The sequence below is a fragment of the Triticum dicoccoides genome, chromosome 5B, assembly GCF_002162155.2.
Source record: "Triticum dicoccoides isolate Atlit2015 ecotype Zavitan chromosome 5B, WEW_v2.0, whole genome shotgun sequence".
NCBI lineage: Eukaryota > Viridiplantae > Streptophyta > Magnoliopsida > Poales > Poaceae > Triticum > Triticum dicoccoides.
In genome coordinates, this window is record NC_041389.1 from 58,366,239 (window position 1) to 58,372,999 (window position 6,761).

A 6,761-nucleotide genomic window follows, 5' to 3' on the forward strand; every position below is an offset into this window, starting at 1 on the left:
TTTGTGTCTTCAACCGGGACTATAGGTTAAGACTCTGTAGTGCTGGTTGGTGACACAAACCAGTACTATAGGTTAGACCTTTAGTACCGGTTTGTGTCACAAACCATCACTAAAGGGGCTCGTGGGGCCCTGGCCTGACGCCAGCCTGCCACCACCCCTTTAGTACCGGTTCGTGGCACGAACCGGTACTAAAGGTTCATTACGAACCGGCACTAATGCATAACCATTCGAACCAGCACTATTGATCACATTAGTGCCAATTTTTTTACAAACCGGCACTAATGTGCTTCACGTTTGACCCTTTTTCTACTAGTGATACAATCTGTGTAGAAGAACGGCTAAACACGAAGTGAAGCCGTGCCTGACAAAACGGGGACCCCAAGGTGCCGCTTTCAAGAAGGTAACGACACTAGAGTGTCGCCGCCGCATAATCCATGTATGATCTAGGTCTTCACCTGAAGTCACCCGAAGGAAGAATTGTAGTCGCAATGATGCATTCAAGAAGGGAGTGACACCCATGGCCACTCCCGTCGTCGGCCTAGCCAAAGCAAGACTTTGATTAACCTTCGTATTAAATGTTTATTTAATTTTTTTATAATATGCATAGCCTACGCGGGAAATTCCAGGTGGCCTTCCTGAGTTTCACCTGAATTCCATAAAATCCGCCATTCTAAAGTGCTTAAAAAGTCACTCTACCAAGTTCTTTCTTTAACAAAGTACAGACGCATACGCTCATACAAATGCTCATACACTCACTCATATGAACACACGCACGCACACCCTACCCCTACGAGTACATTCGAGAGACTGAGCTGACACATCATATTGACATTCATAAAGTCACCATAGATATGTTCGGAGTCGCTCTGAATGTCTTCTTCCACTGAACACACGTCGCCGAAAAGCCTAAAATAAAGGACACTGATAACGCCCACATGTGTGGTGGGAGCGACATTTGCCCACAGGCCTTATACCACATAAGACTGCGCCACGTCACCGGATGCATGCATGCGGAAATCTTTTTTGATTTCCGGTTTTTAAAATGTTTTATCTCTTAAATTAAAAATCCAATTGAAGATCCGTTTTCACCATTAAATCCATCGCGACGAGATCTACAAAACTATATCTCATATCAATATGCACTAGTAGAAAACAGGGCTTTCGTCCAGGCCTGTTTAGCCCATTAGTCCCGGTTCAATCCAGAACCGGGACTAATGTGAGCATTTATCCCGGTTCGTGCGGCTAAGGCATTAGTCCCGGTTCACCTGTTCCCTTTAGTCCCGGTTTGTGCCTCAAACTGGGACTAAAGGGTGCGATGCCCATTAGTCCCGGTTCATGCCTCAAACCGGGACTAAAGAGTAGACCTTTAGTCCCGGTTTGAGGCACGAACCGGGACTAATGGGGTTGAGACCTTTAGTCCCGGTTCGTGCCACGAACCGGTACTAAAGGTCCCATTTTCAAACTCTACCCCCCCTGTGGATCGCCTTTTCAATTATAAAAAAATAAAAGAAAATGATGGAAATGTCAAAAAAATAAAAGAAAATAAGTTTCCCATGTGATATGTGGTCTAGTTGTTGGGGAAATTTGCAAATGTGAATTTCGACTTTATTTGCAAAATCTCTCTGGAATTTGTAAATACGGGCATAACTTTTGCATACTAACTCGGATGAAAAAGTTTTTTATATGAAAAATCATCTACTCGAAAAGTTACATCCAAATTTAATCGGGGGAACCCCGTTAAACATTTTCAAAATCCTCAAAAACCTAACAGAAAAAAAGTTACGGGGCTTTTAATATCTAGAGTGGAAAAAATCGGAAAAATGACAAACTGTGGTCAAACCATGGTCAAACCATGGTCAAACTAATTATTCTAGAATATTAGTGTTAATAACTAATTTGTTCAGTTATTTTGAATTTTGGTCAAATTTGGTCAAACTGTAGTCAAACTGTGGTCAAACTATGGTCAAACCCTGGTCAAACTAATTATTCAAAATAACTATTGTTTTCTAAATAATTATTGTTTTTGAAAACAATAGTTTGAAACTCAAACAGTGAAATGTGTCAATTCATGCTCAAGCAAAATTCCTGAGGGTTAATAGGATTAACATCTTACTATTGTCAGGAAAACAACAAGTGCAGACTTGGAAACGAGGGAGAATAGAACCCGGAAGTTAAGCGTGCTCAGGCTGGGTGAGTGGGAGGATGAGTGGCCGTTCGTGAAGTTAGGTGATTTGGAATGATGAGGGTGATTAGAGAAGAGGATAAATTGAGCAGTGATGAGGGGTGCTGATTAGAGATTCACTAATGAGGGGTTAAAATAATTCAGAAATTTGAAAATAAAAAATTTCAAAAAAAATTCAAAAAAAAATCATAAAATTTCCATTAGTCCCGGTTGGTGTTACAAACCGGGACTAAAGGTGGATTGTTAAAGGCTCCACGTGGCCGCGGCCTTTAGTCCCGGTTCTGGATTGAACCGGGACTAAAGGGGGGAGGCATTAGTACCAACCCTTTAGTCCCGGTTCACCAACCGGGACTAAAGGCCCTTACCAACCGGGACAATAGGCCCTTTTTCTACTAGTGATGTTTCGACGACTTTTTTTGGATTTAAAAGTTGTCATGTCTATTGCACATGAATTGTCATGGTGTTTACACTCAAGTTGCTATGATATATTTCAGCTATTTTCTTCTATATTTTAAGTAAATTTTGACATATTGTAAAACGGAGAATTAAGAAACTAGACTTGCCATGAACCATAAACTAAAATTGCCATGATACATGCACTTAAAATTGCCATGGTTCATACAAAAAAAATCATGGTCAAAGTACTGGAATTGACATGATCAAAATACTGAAATTGCCATGCTTTATAAACTAAAATTGCCACATGGCAACTTTTGTGTAAACACCATGACAACTACGGTGTAAACATCATGGCAACTTTTAGGCAAAAATATATTTCGTCGAAACATATCAACATGGGATCTAGTTTTGAAGATCTCGTCGAGACAGAATTAATGGTGAAAAACAGATTTTTAATTAGGAGATAAAACATTTTTAAGCCGAAAACTAAAAAGATTCCTGTTGATGCCATCTGTTTTGACATGGCAAAACGAATAGTAATGGAGGCGTTTGGGCCGTGTTGCTTTGTGCCACACTTGCGGACGTTAACATTTGCGAAGATAAATACAGGAAAATATGAGCACCAATGTCAAGTCTAGGACTTGAACCCTGGTGGGCTGAGGATACCACTGCCCTCCTAACCATTCAACCACAGGTTGGTTCGCACTCTACCTGGTTCCCTAACCATCCCTCCATACCTATAATATTTGGAGCGTGCTGGAAAAACAACACATGGACTCTGTATTTGGAGGTTGGTGGAAAGAATACAAAGCTCTTCTCATCCATTTTGGTTGGTGGACATCTCAAAAAGTGTTAGTTGGTGGAGAGAATATAGAGCTCTCTTCATCCATATTGACACCGGCAAATTAAGCATACCTTACGTGGTTAGATTCTTTGTGGGGACCCAATCCACCCAGGTTCAAGTCCTAGACTTGCCACGGGTGCTCGCATATTTCCTTGATTGATTTATTTCAGTTTTTTTGGTGCTATTCTATCAGCGGTATGGTGTGCCCGTCAACTACGAGGCATATGTGGGAGGAACATTTTGGGACCGCTTCCTTCCACCTCTAGCCTCCGTACTAGCGTCTATTGACAGCACTCACCACGGATGACCCATTTCGGGCCATACCACACACCATGGCTACCCCCGTGTGAGCTTCCCACCATTTTCCCGACCACCGCCATGATCACATCACAAGAGAGCGATGTGGGCCTGTCTCTAGCATGAGTCCTCCGTTCCCCGACTTGTTGAGGAAGCCAGAGTCACGTACCAGGCATCCGCCATCGCAATTCCATCCTTCGTGCCATCTATCTTCAACATGTGCTACATCTCACACACCCGAGCTAACCCCCGAGCACTACGGCTGCCGCGTGCCACCTAAAACCTTCTCCCACCACTTATTAACCTATCTTTGCATCTGCTCTTGCATTCGGCCAACAATGGCCTCGACACTCAGGGTGTTCAACGACTTGTCCCAAGGTATATTCGCCTCAAATTTGTTCGTATTTAGTTGTCTAGCTTCTTGTAGATTCGTGTAGATGGCATATGATTCACTATGTGTCTATAGGTCATCATAGTAGAGGGTATTTTGATGATTCACCATCGTTGGACAATTTTGATGTTCAATTATTCAATGAGGAAGATGAGGATATTTTGTTTATGGTTACTCTATGGATGATGGAAAGTGGGAGGAAGACGAGTTGTGCATAGTCATAGCTCGGTCGTTTGACATATCACCAGAACTAGAGCCGACGACCATGATATGCTCATCCTATATAACCTCTACATCTCTTCTAGCAACACTTATAGATATCAATAGATTGTTTTAGCAAATTGATGAAGTCAAGTAAGCTAATGAAACATTCTCCACGCAATGGAGAAACGTAATTGGGTTGATGGGATTTACTGGTTCCTAGAAGGTGACCACGACACTTTGGGTGGTTCCAGATGGTACTCTTGCCTATTTTACGAATGGGTATCTTTGAATGGTCGAAGATACCTCCATAGGTGTGGGAGAAAATTTTCTGATGTTGCAATCAGGGTCAATGATTGGACATATGTCAAGAATTTAATTTAGAAATGGGCGAAGGAAGATGCAAACCAGGTACTGTTGGAAGCATTAACTGGACATGTTGGAGCTGGAACAATTTCCCTACATATCAAGGACAATTCACCACACATTACCGTGATCCAACTATCATTTACGAGGGGGTTACCTCTGATGACTTGTAGATTCACCATTGCTACTTTGGCATCATGGTTCTCACAATGGCATCAATGACTTGCAGACATCTCATCTTTTTGCTACGCTAGCAAGTGGTGATGCTCTGACATGCAACATTAATGTCAATGGGCATGATTATGATCAAGGCTACTATCTTGCCGATGGCATCTAGTATTCATGGTCAACATTTGTCTAGACAATTTCAAATCATAAAGGTAATAAAAATAAACACTTTGCCAAGTGTCAAGAACAAGCAAGGAAGGATATTGGTGGATCATTTGGAATGTTGTGAGCTTAGTTTGCAATGATCGAGGTCTTACTCGCTTCTGGGCGAATAAGACCTTGGAAAGATTATGGAGTGTTGTGTGATTCTAGACATGATCAATGAGAATGAGAGGTATTCACATTGGACTACGACTATGGCTATGTTGGCCAAACTATCAAACCTTGTAGGAACCCATACCACATTTAGGCTTTTGTTGAGGTGTACCAGATGTTTGAAGAGTGAGATCTCATGGCCATCTCTATGAAGATCCCATTGAGCATCAGTGGCGGCTAGATGGACGATAGTGTGTTTACATTCATTCAATCATGATTATTAGTTAATTTGGAGTATTTGCTTCATCAGATTATCTACTGTCTTCAGTTATTTGTTTTATCGGGTTGTTTGTTGCATTCAGACCTTCTCATTTCATTTAAATTTGAATTCAATTTTTGTGAATCTATTGATTTGAAATGTTGTTGAATTGTTTAATGTTGAAACATGGAAAAATTGAATTACTTTGATGTGATTGAGTTAGGATAGAGTTATATACACAGAAATATGGGTAATATTTTTTAAGGCTCAAGTTTGGGTAATCTACTTTGTGCATTGCCTTACAACCTCACAATATTTGGAGAGCGCTCCAAGAAACTTTGGACGCTATATTGATTGGGAATCGGTTGGAAATCTCTAATGTCCCAATCAAGCCGGTGCTAAGAAACTTAACCATGTTGCAACTCAACTCAACTCTCAATTTTTTCTCACTTTCCAGCATTAAATCAACATAAATTGTGACCACATGGTATATGGGGAAAAGATATCTTACAAAGATTCCAAAATGAAAGTGGATGAGCAGCTCTACATGGCTTGAAAGTGGGCCTGCTATTTTTTGATTGTTTTAGACTCACCCTTCAACTAACTCTAGGAGTATTTTCATTAGCCTCTCTCGATCCATCGTTTGGACCCGACTTCGTGACCCAAAAGTTTACTTAGCACCAGATTTGGCCTCATAATCCAAGGACTAAATCAATTTTGTGTTTGCTTTGCTAATGCTCGAATGACATTGGATCGCGTCAGGATTAAGCCTTTTTTAATGGGCATCAACTTTTGAATACTTCTACTTTTCCCCATCGGATCAAAATCGGACGGCTCTCACTCACTGACATGACATAAGAACTTCTCACTCGCCCTATGTTTTATAAGAAAAACTTTGCTATGCCTTTTTTCAACTAAATAATTGCCCTGTGTTGGAATGAGAGTATAAATATTCTTGTATTTTAGTTCATGATTTACATGCCCATATTTATGTGATCGTGTAGCAGAAGAATTTTATTTGGCAAACATTTGTTGGCTGACCAAAAAAACATTATTTGGCATGTCAATAAGAGGTGGGGTAATTGAGCCGGGTTTGAGAGGAAAAAATCAGAGAAGGAAGGAAAAATCAAAAGAGGAAAAGGGAGTTGGAAACATACATAAGGTTAGATGAAGGATGAGTCTGAGAGAACCTTACGTCTTTTTAAGTAGTAGAATTATTCTCTTTATATTTCTTACTCGTGCAAGAAGAATTAAACACGTATTGTAGACACGGATAGGTTGACATGTTTCCTGGGGTGCTATTTGGACTTGACTCATCCCATTTCTTATATTTAACTTG

The 6,761-nt window shown here is 40.6% G+C and overlaps 1 pseudogene; it reads left to right on the plus strand.

The window, feature by feature from the left end:
- Positions 1-6,761, plus strand: part of LOC119309056 — a 13,620-nt pseudogene that overhangs the window by 3,798 nt on the left and 3,061 nt on the right.